At 43.1% G+C, this 17,922-nt stretch overlaps 1 protein-coding gene across 15 annotated transcripts in view; it reads right to left on the reverse strand.

Moving 5' to 3' along the window:
* shank2b (SH3 and multiple ankyrin repeat domains 2b) overlaps positions 1–17,922 on the reverse strand; it is a 1,183,051-nt gene that overhangs the window by 730,745 nt on the left and 434,384 nt on the right. The window lies entirely within an intron of this gene.

Consider the following 17,922-nt stretch of genomic DNA (forward strand, 5'->3'; position numbering starts at 1 on the left):
TACTTGTTTGGCTGCAGTAAGTAAGGATTTCAATGCATGTGCATATTATACCGTGTACATGTCAATGAATTCAATATCATCATGTATCAGGTGTTCCCAAGCCTGGCACCTGAATGGCTAGCTTTGTTATTTCCTTGTCCTTGAAATGCCAACCAGCACAGTTTCCTTCATCAATTCTTTCCAAATGCTGAAACCCCCAACAAATGTAATCCTTAAACAATGAGAAGCTGGAGGGTCTCAATGTAACCATGGGCAGACATGGTCAGTCAACGTCTTGGCTTGGGATGCTTTATCAAAACTAAGTTAGAAAGGGACAATATCAGGTCCATCAAAGGGAGAAAAGAAAGGGGGAGAGGAAGAAGATGGGGAGAGACTAAGAGGTGATAGGCTATTGGTCAGCAGGTGGGGAAGGTGGAGAGACAGGTGTGGGGAGAAATCATGGGGGCACGGGGTCAGAGAGAAAACTAAGAACAGGAGTAGGTGTATTGGAGGATTTAAACCATGCTTTTTGCTTCAGCTTTAAACCATGTTTTTTGCTTCTGCAAGGCTGAGAACCTGCTTGTTTTTAAGAATCAGCAGACATAAGCTAAATTCCACGATGGGGCCCAGAGATGCAGTTATCTGACAAAAGGACATCTGTGTACCAAGAACATTTAATCTTCCTGCTTGTTTAGGTCACAGACTGTCAGAGGCCTAGCCTTGACGCAAAATAAAGCATTGTATTCAAAGTGATAAGCTGAAAATTATGTTATTCGGTAGAAGCCTAGGCATGCTAGCTTGCTCGCTTATCTTTCTTACTGTGCTGGGAATAGGTGCTTGGGTAAGCAGTTTTTGGGTAATATAAGCCGTGGTCCCGCTGCTGAAGTTTGAGACTCTCCGAGAGGTGGAAACATCTCTCAGCAAGAAGAACTTCTAGAGTCCAGCCAACGTCCCAGTCAGGGGAGGTGGAGAAGCTGCTACCGGCGCCCCAACAACCCATTACAAGTGTGCAGTCGTTGCCTTGCCTTGGCAGTTGGGACCAGTCCAGGCGTTGATAAGTATAATTGGGAATGGGTTGCATATTGTAATTTGATATCAGCTTTAGAATTTGTAATAAAGATTTGTATAAACTGAAGTGCTCTCGGCGTGTGTGTCTATTTTCTTTTGGTAGCTCAAACACTGTGACCAATCTAAAACAAACAAAGTGAGAGGTACAAGTTTACCCAGGACAGTAGGTAAAGAAGACATGGAAATACATCTTTTAAGGAGATTATTCCTTAACCTCTAAAACCAATTGAATGTAATGGGGTAAATTTTCCACTGGTTAGATACCACAGAGATTGGCTTTCCAGCCTGCTACACCATTCATCAAGATAATGGCTGATCTTCCACCTGAGTGCAATTTCCCTGTAGTATCCAACTTCTCTTGATTGCCTTAAGGTCCAGAAATGACTCAATTTGTATATCAAAACATATATGGTAAGTGAGACTACACAGACATTCAGAGTGGAGGATTTCAATGGTTTGCCACTCTCTAACTAAAGATATTTCTGCTCATCTCAGTCCTAAATTGCCCAATCCTTATTTTCAATCTCTGACCCATTCTTGACCATTCAACAGGGTGGCGGGGGGGGAGGAAAGCATCCATCAAGCTCTTTTAGAATTCTATGTATTCTATGTTTCGGGATTGAGCCCTTCATCAATTGACCCTGTTTGACCTGCTGGGTTTCTCTATCATTTTGTGTTTTTACTTCAACCACGGTGTCTGCAGACTTCTGCATTTTACTTTAAACTCTAGACAATTCAGGGATAGCTGAATGAATCCTTCTTGAAATGGTAAATGCAACATGTCTGGATCTTCTGTATTTTTGGCAATTCAGCATGGTGACGAGCCTTTCCGGGCTACAAGAATGCACCATTCAAATACAACCATATGACAAATTAATCTACAATCTCCAGAACAGTGGCCTTTTTGTCCCAAGTGTTGGAATCCCAGAGTCTCACTGTGTCATGTTGTGCCATGTTCTCGCTGACTTGTCATAGTTTGCTTTTTGTCTCCATTACAGATACTTTTGCTTTTATTCGACATCTTCAACATCTCTGTTCTTGTTTGGGTCTGCAGAGTAGGGAAGTGTTGTGAGAGGAAACTGGAGCACCCGTAGGAAATCCACACAGGTCATGGGGAGAACATCCAAACTCCTTACAGAGAGCCTGGGATTCAAACCCAAGTCAATGGCGCTGTAACAGCATTGCGCTAACTGCTACGCTAACCATGTTGCCCAGGCAAGTCCATCCTGCGGTGGCCTCTGGTGATCGGATAGCTTGCTGTCACATCATCCAAAACTCACTCATAAATAGGATTGGAAAGTACAAGTGTTTGGAAAATGGACGTAAGCTTTCTGAAATATGACTGTATTTAGCTCCTTTATCCAATTCACTTCTCTGTTAAAGAAATTGGATTTGGACAAAATCTAGTTTGATTTGGATGGTTACACACCAGAACAAGTGGGAAAATGGAATCTGGACAGAGGTGCCCAGTGGCTGCAGAAGGAACTCAGCCCTTAAAAGCACACTTCATATCAGAGGCAGATATCTGCTGTGGCTGGCACTGAGGGAAGAGGCTGAAAGGGGGAAGGAGGGGGTGGGGGGGGAGATAAGACAGAGAAGGAGAGATATATAGTGAGAGAGAGATGGGGGTGGGAGGGGGAAGAGTGAGAGAAAGAATTAGAGAAAAAGAGAAAGAGTGGGGGAGAACAGGATGAGAGGAGAAAGGGAGAGAGGGTTTTAAAGTGAGAAAGAAAGAGAGATAAAGTGAGAGAGCAAAAGAAAGAGGGGGAGGGAGGGGATGAGAGGAGAAAGGAAGGGAGATAGAGTGTGTATTTTAGAGATAGACAAAGTGATTGAGTGTGTGTTAGAGAGAGAGAAAGAGAAAGAGAGAGAAAGAGAAAGAAATACTTAGAGAAAGAAATAATTAGAGATAGAAAGCAAGGGGAGGGGATGAGAGGAGAGGGAGATAGAGAGGGTTTTAGAGAGAAAATGAGTGTATGTATGAGAGAGAGAAAGTGAGTGAGTATGCATGTGAGAGAGAAAGAGAGAGATAAATAAATAAAGAGCAAGAAATGGATAATTATAGAGCAATACTCCTCAGGGGACCCAAGAGCTGAGCTAATAGAGAGCAGACTGAAGGTATTTCCAGTTACCCAGTACTGTATTTGGGTTCTCATTGTTTCTGTGCTCACCTGCTGTCATTGGAGAGTGCACTACTGTGAACTGACTGCCATGACAGTGGAGGGTAATGTTTATCTACAGGGACCCACCCCTCTGATCAGTGCTGGCTGCTGACAGTGTGCAACAGTGTGTCATCTGCCAAGAGTAGGAATAGCACTAAATGTGAGGGAATCCATCTAATCCACAATGAATGCACATTAAGGTCAAGGAAATCCAACATGTTGAGGAAAAGGCCTGGGTTATTAATGCAACAGCTGGCTGTGTTTATAGAAAGCTGGGATGTGCCAATGCCCTAAATTTCCCTTTAGGACCAGGAGGCCTGTGTAAATGAAGGAATGTAAGGAACATGGACACTGTTGTTGGAGAGCAGCAGCAATCATCAAGGGTCCACACCACCCAGCACACTCTCTGTTCTCGCTGCCACCATCAGGGAAGAGGTCTAGGTGCCACAAGACTTGCTCCACCAGGTTCAGGATCAAGTGCTACCCCCCCCCCCCTCAACCATCAGACTCCAACAACAAACTCAATCAGGGACTCATTTAAGGACTCTTAATTCAAATTATTATTATTGAATATTTATTTTTTGAATCCAACCGAGCTGCCAACAAACTAGTTTCCAACTCCCTCTAGTGGTCAGGAGGATCACTAACACGCTATCATCACACCCCCTTTCCTTGAGATGTTTAATCTAACAACATGACACACGAATGCAGTATTCATTTCAATTTGAAGTTCAACACAAACATAATCAGAAGCACAAACTTTATGAATGTGCAGTTCTTTTTCTTTAAGAGATTTAGTCTGTCAGGTGCTTTGATAACATGTGTGGATCTTCTTAACTCAGGTGCATGTGTCAACTCTGCTGGCCCACTACTGTCTCGCACGGGTAGTGTTTCCTCTGTTCCTGTGCAGGCTGGATATTTTGCATTTGTCTGTTCTTGAAATGTATTTTGCATTTTCAGCAGGCTCTTTCAATTCCTCCTCAGTATTTGACCATCCTCTGTTCTGATAGTGAAGGATCTTGGATTGACTTTCTCCAGAACAGTGGCCTTTTTGTCCCAAGTGTTGGAATCCCAGAGTCTCACTGTGTCATGTTGTGCCATGTTCTCGCTGACTTGTCATAGTTTGCTTTTTGTCTCCATTACAGATACTTTTGCTTTCATTCGACATCTTCAACATCTCTGTTCTTGTTTGGGTCTGCAGAGTAGGGAAGTGTTGTGCATAGTCTACATCCCATCAGAGGCTCAGTGGGTGACATGCCACGTTCAAGTGGTGAAGCTCTGTAACTTAATAGGGCTAGATATGGATCTGAGCCACTGTCTAATGCTTTCTCAAGCAATTGTTTAACTATGTGAACTCCTTTCTCTGCTTCAGTTTGACTGTGGGAGCAGAGGACTTGAAGTCACATGTCGAAAATCATACGCTTCTGCAAAGTTCTGGAATTCTCTACAGCTGTAGCATGGCCTATTGTCACTGTAGACAATTTGAGGAATTCTGTCTTGCAAACATTGATTTCCTGTATTTGATCACACAAGCAGCAGGTATATTAGGAAGCAACACAATCTCTGGATAGTCCGATAGTGAGTCAGTGACCAACAAGTAATTCTTTCAATCCATATGGAACAGATCAGTCCCACTTTCTGCCATGGTTCTGCTGGTATGTCAGTTATTATCATGGTTATCTTTGTCTGGTTTGCATGATGTTTCAAACAAATCTCACAGCTGGAAACCATCCTGTCCCTGCCAGCATTTATCCCTGGCCAATAAACAGCAGTTCTGGCCCCTCCTCTTGCATGTTTCCATTCCAAGGTGCCCCTCATGCACGATTTTCAGCATCTCTTGTCGCTGCGATTGAGGAGTGATAATTCTGCTCTAAGTAGAAACCCATTGGCAACATTCCGTTCAGCTCTGATGTTGTAGTATGGCTGACATTCACCTCTAGGCCATCCTTCATTCAGATTCTTGATGACCTTTTGTAGAGCTGTGTCCTTTTCTGTTTCTGCTGTGATCTTCTTGGATCTTATGTCACATATGGGAAGTGATTCAGTAATCAGGTTCATATGAAAAATCACATCTGTCTCTGTAGAACTCTCGTTGTGTGCTTCACTCTGCGTGGTTGTCCTGGATAATGCATCAACTAACACAATAGGTTTCCCTGGTGCGTACACCCTGTAGACCAGGCTTAAGTTTTCACATGCTTTGTCACCCAATAGTGATTCATGTCCATCTGAGACAACTGTGAACCTGATGTGGTGCTCTTTAACTTTCATCTTGAGTTTACATGTACCTTTTGTGTCAACGCTCTGTCCATTGTAGGCTTTGAGCTGTACAGGATTTGCATGGATGTATGGCTTTATCTTCATTGCCCTGATGTCGTGCTCACACATCAAATTGACCTTTGCCCCTGTGTCCAGCTTGAAAGGAATATTTGTTCTATTTGTATGTAATGACACGGTCCACTTGTTCACTCTGTTCACACTTGGCTGTTAAGTGTCTGTTCGTTTAGAAACTTTCTGCACTACCATGCCCACAGACTGCAGTTTCTTCTATAGTGATTTTTATAGTTGTGCAAGCATTCACTTCTGTTTTACTCTGCATCGTGATTGTGCCCTTTGCACTTATTACAGACTTTTGCAATAACATGGCATTGTTTTGGTGCATGTTGAGGGCCACATCATTTGCAATTGAATGTCACTACATCCTTTTTTTGATTCCTATATCTCGTTTTTTGTTTATGTGTGTGGACACACACTGTAGCTACAGCTATCCCTTCGTTTTCTCTGGCTTTTGCACTCTCACTGAACTTTTTTTGCATGCTGCAGAGCTAATTCCCTGCTGCGACATAGCTTCACAGCTCCAGCTAAGGTAACCTCTCTCTCACTTTCTTATCATTAATCCCAAACACAATTTGATCATGGATTATTGAATCTTGTATCGATCTAAAATTGCATGAGCCAAATTTAATTTCAAGTCTGTTAAAAAAATATCAAAGCTCTCTCCCTGCAGCTGCATGTGAGAAAAACACGTACCTCTTGAATGTTTCATTTTTATTTGGTGAACAGTGTTCATCAAACATCTCGATAACCTTGTTGAACTTGCCCTGGTCTTCTGCCTCGGCAAAAACAAATGTAATGAAAACCTCTAGTGCTTCAGGTACAGCCACGATAAGTAGCAGTGAAATCTTCCATGCATCAGGTTTGCTATCAAGTTAAAAGGGTTACAGGTGCAGCATGAATCTTTCTTTGAACAGCCTCCACTTGTGGTCGACATTTCCAGTCCAATTTAGTGTCAGAAGCCTTTACACTCTCCATATCTTTGCTTATAATGATTGATACACACTCTGCACACTCATGGTGTTTCTTCCACTCCAGGTACCATGAGATGTTTCTTTTATTGCAATAAAGAAATGGGTTCTTTTCACCAGAACTCCATAATTACACATAAGAGGTAAAGGTACATAACTGACATTTCGGCCTGAACCCTTCTTCAAGGTACATTTCTTGCATCTTTTCTTTGTATATATTTCTCTCATTTGTAAGTATCTCTTTTCTTGAGCACAGTGTTTTTGCATTGTTGTTAAGTAGAAATTCTGCCTGGCCTGAAGATTAAAATATTTCAGGGTGTATTTGATGTCTGTATTTACCCTGACCATAAATCTGAACTTTGAATTCAGGTAGGAGCAGGAACAGACCATGTGGTTCATCAGACTTGCTCTGCCATCTTCTTCCCTGAAAGACTTTCTGGCAGAGTGAATATGAACTTCAACATCATCAGAAAGATGTTAAATGTCTTTATATGAATGGTCCATAGAAGGTGCCACATCTAATTTTGGCTCTGGCACCATTTCACCTGCAAATGATCTTCGATGTGATCCAATTTCTGGAACAGAAATGAGGTGCAGGAGCAGATCCCTGAACCTCTGCTCTGTCATTGAATAATATCACCACTGATCTGATTGTAACCTCAATGCCCACTTACCCCCTTGCTCATCAACGATCTATCTACCTCTGTCTTAAATATTTCAAAGACTGTTCTTCTGCCCTACTCTGAGAAAGAGTGTTCCAAATATTTTGGTCAAAACACACCGATGGAGTGACAATAGGAGGTAAAGATACAGAATATAACAACATTTCAAGCTTGAGCCTTTCCTCAAGGTGCCAACAGAAGTGTTTTTTTCTCCAAAGAAAAGCATTCAGAAACAGAACCTTCTTTTCAGAGAACTCCTCCTCAGTACAGACTGAAAAGACCTCAAGGAAATGGAGAGGAGAATTATTGCAAGACTTTAAAGGCTGAGGATTGGTTGCACTGACCAGGTTTGTTGGTAGATGGAGAGAAGTTTCCTTATATTCTGGTCAAGAATTATGCTGTTTAAGATTAGAAATAAACAATTCAGGAGTAATGTAAGGAATAACTTTTTTTACACAAAGGTCAGTGGGAATCTAATTCAGGTGCCTGTCTGCTTTTTACCCATACCTTGAAGAAGGTCTCAGGCCTCCTGTGGACCCTGTGAGACTGGCTGAGTTCCTCCAGCATTTCCATGTTTTGACTACAATCGCAGCATCTGCAGTCTTCAGTGCTTCACTCTGAACATTTTGAAGCTCCTCAGAGGAAAGATAAGCTCCCTTTCCATTAGACCTTTTATGTTTAAACAATGACCCCCCCCCCCCCCACCATTCTAACTTCTTCCTCAGGGGGAAGAGTCTCTCCACTTCCATCTTGATGAGACCTCTCAGGATCTTGTTGCTATGAAATCAATGGCATTTGGCCCATGATCTGAAGGCACAGATTTTAAATTACATGTAAATTTAGATGTACAGCATGGTAACAGGTCATTCTGGCCCATGAGCCCATGCCACCAAAATATCCCAATTAACCTACAACACTATACTGTAGGATAATTGGACAATTTAATTACCCAATTAAATATAATTGGGAGAAAACCAGATTACCTGGAGGAAATCCATGCAAACCCGGGAAGAACACATAAACCTATTACAGGCAGTGCCAGGTTCGAACCCGGGTCACTGGAACAGCAATAGCGTTGCACTAACCGCTGCACTAACTGTGAGATGCTGGAATCTGGAACAAACAATGGTAATCTGCTGGAGGATCTTAGCAGGTTGAACGGCATCAGTGGGGAGAAAAGGAAGTGTCAACGTTACCAGTTAAAACCCTTTATCAGGAACTTTGTGAAAAGTTTGATGAAGACTTTGGGACAGATGCATCAATAGTTTTTGCTTCTGCTCTGTTCCCCCAGAAGTTTTGTTTTTTCCATTCTATTATCTGAATCACCTAATTCGTCCATTCCCCTGTTCTCTTTTTCTCTTTCCACACTAATTGCTCCAGATATTTCTTTTCAAGTACTTCTCCAATAGCCTGTTGCAAGTTATTATGGCACCTGCTTCAGAAATTTATTCCTGATAACACAAACCCCTGCAATGAGAATTTCTCCTCACCTACCTTCTGGCACTGGACCAAAAAGCTTAAAGCTGTGACCTGTGGTTATCAATATTCTTGACAGCAGAAGCAGTTCCTCTTTATCTAAGCTTTTTGTAAGTTTGATTTAAATATCTTCTCAAACTCCTCCAGCCTACTGCGATCTCTCTCTCACCTCTAGAGCCCACCTGGTCACCTCTGCGCCATCTCAAAAACTTTGGCATCCTTGGGGAGGAGTTGCCAGCCAGGATTGTAGACGCAGAAAATTGAGGACTCAAATGATCACCCCTGCCTGTTCTGGTCACTGAGGTGTGGCTGAAGGAGGGTACATAAGGACTGACGGTGGTTCTGAGAAGAGGACTAAGGTACTGTTCTGTTTTATCAGCTGGGTGATTAGAGATAAACCTATCCCAGGTCATGGAGTTCTACAGCACAGAAACAGGAATCTTATTGATGCTTTGGTGCTGACCAAGCTAATCACAGTTGCCTGTGTTCAGCCGTATTCCTGTCAACCTTTCCTATCCATAGAACTGTTTATCAATAGTTCTTTCCTCTGGCACCTCGGTATGAAAAAGGTGCTTCCCAGATTCCTTTAATCATCAAGCTCTTTTTTCCTCTAAAATCCCCCTTAGATTCAGTTACTCTGGGAAAAAAAGGCTATGACTACCTTATTTATGCCCCTTTATAAGCGTTATCGAGGTCCCCCTCAGCCAGGGAGAAACCTCATAGCCTATCCAGCCTCCCCTAAAATATAACTTGGCAAAATCCTCACAATGTATTTATTTATTTAATTCTTTCTATCTCTCCATTCATCCATCTCTATTTATTTACCAAATTATCTATATATTTATTTAGCATCGAGTCCACGCTGCTGAAGATCCAGCTGCGCTGGATGGGTCACGTCTCCAGAATGGAGGACCATCGCCTTCCCAAGATCGTATTATATGGCGAGCTCTCCACTGGCCACCGTGACAGAGGTGCACCAAAGAAAAGGTACAAGGACTGCCTAAAGAAATCTCTTGGTGCCTGCCACATTGACCACCGCCAGTGGGCTGATAACGCCTCAAACCGTGCATCTTGGCGCCTCACAGTTTGGCGGGCAGCAGCCTCCTTTGAAGAAGACCGCAGAGCCCACCTCACTGACAAAAGGCAAAGGAGGAAAAACCCAACACCCAACCCCAACCAACCAATTTTCCCTTGCAACCGCTGCAATCGTGTCTGCCTGTCCCGCATCGGACTGGTCAGCCACAAACGAGCCTGCAGCTGACGTGGACTTTTTACCCCCTCCATAAATCTTCGTCCGCGAAGCCAAGCCAAAGAAGACATATTGTTTGTCTGTATGCGTATTTTATCTGGTTACGTGTCTGCATGTTTTGCACTGAGGACTGGATACCACTGTTTTGGCAGGTTATATTTGTTCAAACTGATGATAACAAACTTGAACTTGAATCTTTGATGCACCTCTTCCAGCTTGATAATGTCTTTCCTATAGCTGGATGACCAAAATGGCTCATGATGCTCCAGTGCTGTCTCACCAATATCCTGTACAGTTGCATCATGAGCTCCTTTTTCCTGTACTCAGTGGCTCTGAGAGATGAGTGCAAGCTCTCCAGACATCTTCATCGCACTCTCTCTACCTGCCTCACTGCTTTCATGGAAATATATGCCTGTTCCCTCACATCTCTCTTCTACAGCACTCCCTAGAACCCCACTATTCACAATGTAAGCCCTGCCCTGGTAACCTATCAAACCTCGTGTCCACATTAAATTCATCTGCCAATCCTTGGCTCAATTTTCCAGTTCACCTAGATCCTTTTGTAATCTTAGATATCCTTCTTCACTGTCCACATGGCACCAATTTTGTTGTCATCTGCAAATTTACTCACTAATCATGCCCTTTACATCTCTACATTAAACTATTAAATCAGACATAATAAAGCACTGCATTATTTATTGTCAATATAAGTTGCAGAGATCTGTACAAGAAGATCGGTAGCTCTACTGTGTGAGAGGATAAGTGTCTGGTCATTGGTATTCGCTGCATTTTGCAATTGTAATTTCCAAAATCTGGTAGGAAGCTATTTAAAAAAATCTGTCACAAGTCAACATTGATACTTGCTGTTGAAATAGGGGAAATTCTGCTACTTTGAATTTTTATTTGCTGGATTAATCAGAATGTTTGCCTTTATAATTGTACAAAAACCAAGTCATTTGCTGGACCACAAACCATTCAGAACAATGCAATAAAAGATGGATCTTAATTTAACATATAATTACAACAAATAAATAAGTGATGAAATACATCTCAGGATTTATCGGTCCGTTAATATTTTTTATTTAGACATACAACACTGTAACAAGCCTTTTTGGCCCAGGAGCCCATGCTGCCCAATTACACCCGATTGACCTACAATCCCTGTACAGTGGGAGGAAACTGGAGCATCTGGATGAAACCCACACAGACACAGGGAGAATATACAAACTCCTTATAGATAGAATGGGATTCGAATCCCGATCCCAATTGCTGGCACTGTAACCAGAGCCAGCTCTATCATTAGGCCAACTAGGCAGCCACCTAGGGCGCAGACCTCAGAGGGGTGCTGTTGAAGAAAGCAAATTGTGCCCCACAGTTCAGGTATGCCAAGGGAAGGGTTCAGAATCAGTGTTGGAAGCTTCAGTGTGTGTCTGTTGGATGACTGCTGTGGGGAGGGTTTGGAATCGGCATGAGAAGTTCTGGTGTGCCCCTATAGGCCAACTGCCAAGGGGAGGGTTTGGATTCAGGCATTAGGAGCTCTGGTTAATGAAACCAGGAGTTGCAGACACCCAACTCCGAATCCTCCCCTTGGCCTACACTAGATCTTCCGATGCCTGTGTCTTGATTCTGAAGTCCAAACCCTCCCCTGTCCCCTTAGACTACCGCACACACAATGGAGTCCAAATTGCACATGTGGTAGTAGAGTGAGGGGAGAGTTCAGAGTGGTGTCAGGTGCTACGGTGTGCACCTATAGGCTGACTACTGAGGAATGAGTTTGGCCTTCAGAGTCGGGCGTCAGGCGGTCAAGACAGGTGCCAGTTGGTTTCTAATAGAAGAATAACTATCAATATTCATCACTATTATGTGTAAGTGAATTGTAGAATCTGGGGGGGAAATGATAGAAATGTGGGAAAATAGAAAAAAGGGAAGAGCCTAGATTTGGAAAAATGGTTTTGGGAAAGTCCGAGCAAACTTGATGGGCCAGAGGGGCATTTTCACTCTGCATCATTCTTGTGGAACAAAATGGACACTGGAAGGTACATGGACTTAAAGATGTGGTGTTGCTCTTGGCTGAGGGATGCATTCTACCAAGTGACCTTTAGTTCAAAATGATTTGTGTGCCAAAATAGTTTCTTTAGTATTTGAGAAATATAATCAAAGATCAATGTATTACTTATTCCTATAATTTAAAATAAATTTAGCAGTTTCAAGTTTTGTGCTTTTCATTTTTTCTACAAAACATCTACTTTTGAAAATTGAAGTTGGCGATTTTTTTGGGGGGGAAGGTGCAAAAAGTTGGCCTTGCCTCAGGTGCAAAATAGTCTGGCACCAGTCCTCTCTGTAACAGTGTTGCCCCAACCGCTATGCTAACCATGCTGCCCTTTACTGATGAGCATTTTCCTGAGTAATGTCCAATTTGGGCATAAATCTCACTGATCATTCAAGTGGAACACATCAACTGAGTGTATGTGCTAGGCTTGGTTAGAATGTAGTGTTGGCTGCCACTTGGAATGGTTGAGGCAAACGGATGCATTCACGGGAAAGTGCGAAAAATGCACAAGGAATAAGATTATGCTGATAGGTTTACAAATGTCAGAATCTGGAGCAGAACCTGCACCCCCAAGGCTTCTCCGTGATTCAATATGATTATTGGTTCTAACTGCTCCCCTATAGCCTTTAATTCCCCTGAAATCCAAAATTTGGTTAGCCTTGAATATGGTTAATTACTCAAAATTCACAACTCTTTCTGGTATAGAATTCCAAAAATCAACATTTTGGGAGAAGATAGTCCTCCTGATTTCAGTCTTAAATAGCTGTTCTACTACTCTGAGAATATTCCCCCTTCTTGTAGATTCTCCCTTATTCCAGATTCCCCTAACACAGGAAACATTCTCACACTACTAACTCTGTGGAACATCTTCAAAAATCTATCTGTGTCTTAAATCCATTAAACCCTGTACTATTTGCTTGAGCAACAGCATCGAGTCCACGCTGCTGAAGATCCAGCTGCGCTGGATGGGTCACGTCTCCAGAATGGAGGACCATCGCCTTCCCAAGATCCTGTTATATGGCGAGCTCTCCACTGGCCACCGTGACAGAGGTGCACCAAAGAAAAGGTACAAGGACTGCCTAAAGAAATCTCTTGGTGCCTGCCACATTGACCACCGCCAGTGGGCTGATAACGCCTCAAACCGTGCATCTTGGCGCCTCACAGTTTGGCGGGCAGCAACCTCCTTTGAAGAAGACCGCAGAGCCCACCTCACTGACAAAAGGCAAAGGAGGAAAAACCCAACACCCAACCCCAACCAACCAATTTTCCCTTGCAACCGCTGCAATCGTGTCTGCCTGCCCCGCATCGGACTTGTCAGCCACAAACGAGCCTGCAGCTGACGTGGACTTTTTACCCCCTCCATAAATCTTCGTCCGCGAAGCCAAGCCAAAGAAGATTTGCTTGAGTAGGGAATTCCACAGATTCACCATTCTCCAGGAGAAGCAGTTCCTCCTCATCTTCATCTCAAATGTATGTCCCCGAATCTTGAGGCTATGTCCTCTAGTTCAAGTAATTAGCCTCTAACTGCTATAATTAACTTCTCAAGAAAGCCACAAACTGAGAAGACCATTTTCAGTCTAAAATTGGATTTCTCATCAATCTTTTAGTCTGGTAAATTTCAATATTATTCTATCAGAAATTGACCAGATCATATGAATAAAAATAAGTCTTCAAAAACACAAATTGTAAAAGGTTTGTCAATTCTGTAAAACATTGAAGCATTGAAAATTAGAGCAGGAGAAGATGATTCAGCCCCTCGAGACTGTTCTACCATTCTATATGATCGTGGCTGAGCAGACAGAGTCAGTTCCTTGTTCCTACTTTCTCTCCATACCCTGAGATCCCTTTAATCAATAGGGCCAACTCCGTACTGAATGTATCTAATGAACTGGCCTCAACAACAACTCGTGTAGTGAGTTCCATTAATTCTCAACCCCAAGTGAAAAACTTTCTCCTAATAAAGAGGGCACGGTTAGCACAACACTATTACAGCACCAGTGACTAGGTTTCAAATCCGACACTGTCTGTTATGAGTTTGTACATTCTCCGTATGACATGCATGGGTTTCCTAACAACCTTTCAAAAACATATGTAGGTTATTTGGGGTATTTGGACAGCGTGGGCTCTTCAGCTGGAAGGGTTTGCTACTGTGCTGTATGTAAATTAAAATAAAAAATTAAACTTTTGCATAACTTCACTCATCAGGGATGTGAGTGAGGGCAACTTTGAAAATCAGGGAAATGGTGCAGGTTAAAAATGCAAATTATCTGCATGAGCTTTGACGCAGAAATTCTAAGAGAGACCAAGGCTTTTTGATTGTGGATTACATGCAGAAAAATATTAGGAGTCACGGAGCCAAATAACCTTAAGCCTGGCGGTTTTCAACCAGCATCAGCTCCTTTAACAGGCCTTTTAAAGCCCGTATAGAGCCGCTGGCAGCCGAACTGGGTGGATGGACCTCACAGGGAAGCACTGACCTCACAGGGTAGCACTGAGACTTCACTCCCTGATGTTGGTGGGTCCACATCAGTGGTAGTGCTGCAATTACAGTAGCTCTCTCAGTGCCGCTGTTTTATTCCTCACGGACCACAGTTGGCCTAGAGGCCGTAGTTTGGACAACCCTGCAGTAGGCTTAACTGACTTTACACTAATACATATGGATGCCCTACACTGTTCCCTCTCAGCTGTGCTTGTGCACATATGTTTTCAACCAGCGCACAAAGAAAATTAATGGGTGCACAAAAGGTTAGTTATCTAAAATAAGGTAGTAATTAATAATTATACTTAGTGAAAATAATCTCCAAGCTTAACGGTTTCTTTAACTAGTTAGTTGGGTTTTCAAATATCACATTTGCATATCACAGATTCACGTCACCTCGTTTTTCCTGCTCCGCTTTGTGCAGCGACAGCCCAGCTGCAGCCATGTTTGGCGGACAGTGTTCATATCGTAAAGTTTATGAAGATCTGTTTCAAATTCGCTAGGTAGCTCACTGAGTTTTTAATTGAAAAAAATATTGATTCACTGTGTTGAATTCAAAAGAAGCAAAAGGTGTGAAGCACAAAAGAACTGCAAGTTTGTGAGAGAGAGGCTGGGCCAAAATGATCTTGAAACAATTTCAAGTTTATATTTGCACAAGCATTCACAAGTGCACAAACTTTAGTCGCAGGAAAAACATTTGCACAACCTAAGATTTTTGCGCACACTGATGACTAAAAATTAGAGAGAACATTGGTGCCCTGCATGGTTCTGTACAGAGTCTGGAGGCTCGGCCTTTAACTTGGGTCGATAACACACTGGTGTGAAACCCAGTTGCATCAGGCTTCTGCAGTTCCTCTGCCACCCATCCACTTATCCCCTCCACCCCCATACTCCCCTTCCCACCAACAGTACACAACAGCATGTATAAGAGTAACTCACAAGTCTGCATGGATTCTCCTTCAGTCAGACTGTAAACAGCTGATCTTATTTCACATGACAGACTGGAATCTGGAGCAAAACACGATCTGCTGGGATGAACTCAGTGGGTCAAGCAACGTTGGTGGGAGAAAAGGAGTGTTTTCAGGGCCAAAATCTTCAAGACCTGGTAACACTGCACCTTTTCCAGTTTCATAACATCCTTCCTACAGCTAGACGACCAGAACTGCACACAAAATTTCAAGTATTGCCTCATCAACCATGTACAGCTGTATTATGGCACCCTGACCCCTGTACTCAAGGACCTGACCAATGAAGGCAAGTGACTCCACAGCCATATTGATCTGTGCCATCAAACATCGATTTATACTATTCCTACATTAAGGCCAAAATTATATTCACCCTACAGTCTCGCCAACTCCTCCCAGAAACTGTCACTCACCAGTACTCTTGGGGGCAATTTACAGTGGCCTCCAGACCCGCAAGTACTTTGGGATGTGGGAGCTGTGGAGCACCAGGGGGAACCCATGCAGTCACAGTGAGAGAGTGCAAACTCCACTTAGACAGGATTGAATTGGGGTTTGTGGCACCTTGAGACGGCTCCTTTAGCAGTGACACTGCACCACCCTAATGCAAGGGGTCAGTTCAAAGCTCATCCTGACTATGCAGCGCACTACCTCAGTGAGTGTCCGTCCACTCTGCCCTTCTGTGTTATTGTTTGCTGCCATCCCCTTCCTCCCTTATCCACCTATTATCTCCTGCCTCTTGGACTTTGCTCCTCCCTTGCCTCTGTCCCCCTGTCCACCATTTTGGTCGGAGATCTGCCTACATTTTTTCATACCTAGATTAAGGACTCAAGCCCGAAATGTTGGTTATGTATCTTTAAATTTGATATTTACAGGACACCGTTTGACCTGCTGAGTTTTCTAACATTGCGTTTTTACTGTTTAAGTCCAAGTTCTCTTGACTGGTACTCCACAAATCAAGGCTTTTCACTGTACCTCAGCACAAGTGAACATGAACATTCCTGACGAGAGGCCCAGGCCTGAAACGCTGGTTCCCCTTTACTTCCTATGGATGCTGTGCAACCTGCTGAATCTCTCCAGTCTGTTGCTGCATTGCTTTTGATCCCATAATAAATAATAAACCCTCAAATTCCTATGTGGTGATATGTAATTACACCACTAGGTCACCAGGGGTCATCCCAGTGACCTTGTATATAAAGCAGTCCAGAGCTACAGTCTTGCCTTCCAGGTTCGTCTTACAGAGACAAGACCTCTTAGTGTACATATTAGTTTATTAAAGCTGTCTTATACTCGCACTGCTGGTGTGGTTATTATCATTGTCACTACACCCTGATTACATTTAAACCAGATGAAGGGCAGGGACGACAACAAAAAGAATAAGGCATTTAAAAACAATTTGAGGCCTCCTGATTCAGTTAAATCTGTTCATATACTGTTGAGTTAAAGGGTTGCGTCTTAACCTTAAAGGTGAGCATCAGTGCTACCTGCTGGCGAAGGTCTGTCATTAAGAGCAAACTGAAAAACGTCTTGATCAAGGCAGCGAGAAAACTGTTTCGACTCGTGGATGCTGTCTGACCTGTTGAGTTCTTCCACCATTTTTTTGTCTGCTTAACATTCAGCATCTGCACCTTTTGTGATCCTCCCCTTAACCAGGGGATGCAGCCTCAAGATGCAGGTGAGTAGATTAACAACAGAGTTGAGGAGGAACTGCTTTACCCAGAGAGAAGTGAATGTGTGGAATTCTCTGCCCAGGGACGTAGAAGTGATTGCCTCAATTAACATTTTTAGATTTTTACACAGGAGGGGAATTAAGGCTGATGGGGCATTTAGAACATGGAACCTTACAGCACAGTACAGACCCTTCGGCCAAGAACTTTGTGCCGAACAGTTACACAAGTTAAACCTCCCTATCTCACACTCATAACCCTCTATTTTTCTTGAATCCATATGCCAGAGACTTTTGAATGTCCCTTTTGTATCAGCCTCCTCCACCACATCCCCGGCAATTCATTCTTGGCATCCATTACTTCCTGTGTAAAGAAAAAAGTACCCCTGACATTTCCCCTAAACTCCACATACCTTACACCGATGTCGTCTGGGAAAATAGTAACACATGATATACTTCTGTTTGCCACAGGCAAACAAAGAATCCCTATGAGCCTGGCACTGCTATCAATAGGAGAAAAATAACCAGTGTAAAACTAAGCAGAAAACCTGCCTTTTTAGAACATAGAGCACAAAACATCACAGCACAGTGCAGACCCTTCAGCCCACAATGTTGTGCCAACCTATGGAAACCTACTCCACAATAATCTCACCCTTCACTACCTCACACCCATAACCCTCTATTTTTCTTGTATCCATGTGCCTACCTAAGAGTCTTTATAATGTCCCTATTGTACCAGCCTCCACCACCATCCCCGGCAATGCATTCTATCCTCCCACTTGCTTGCCACTTTAATTAGTGTTCAACTTAGTGCCAATTCTCTTCCAGGAGTTCAGACGCTGATGATCCACTGCTCCACACCTCAAT

Source organism: Narcine bancroftii, chromosome 1 (genome assembly GCF_036971445.1).
Source record: "Narcine bancroftii isolate sNarBan1 chromosome 1, sNarBan1.hap1, whole genome shotgun sequence".
NCBI classification, from domain to species: Eukaryota; Metazoa; Chordata; class Chondrichthyes; order Torpediniformes; family Narcinidae; genus Narcine; species Narcine bancroftii.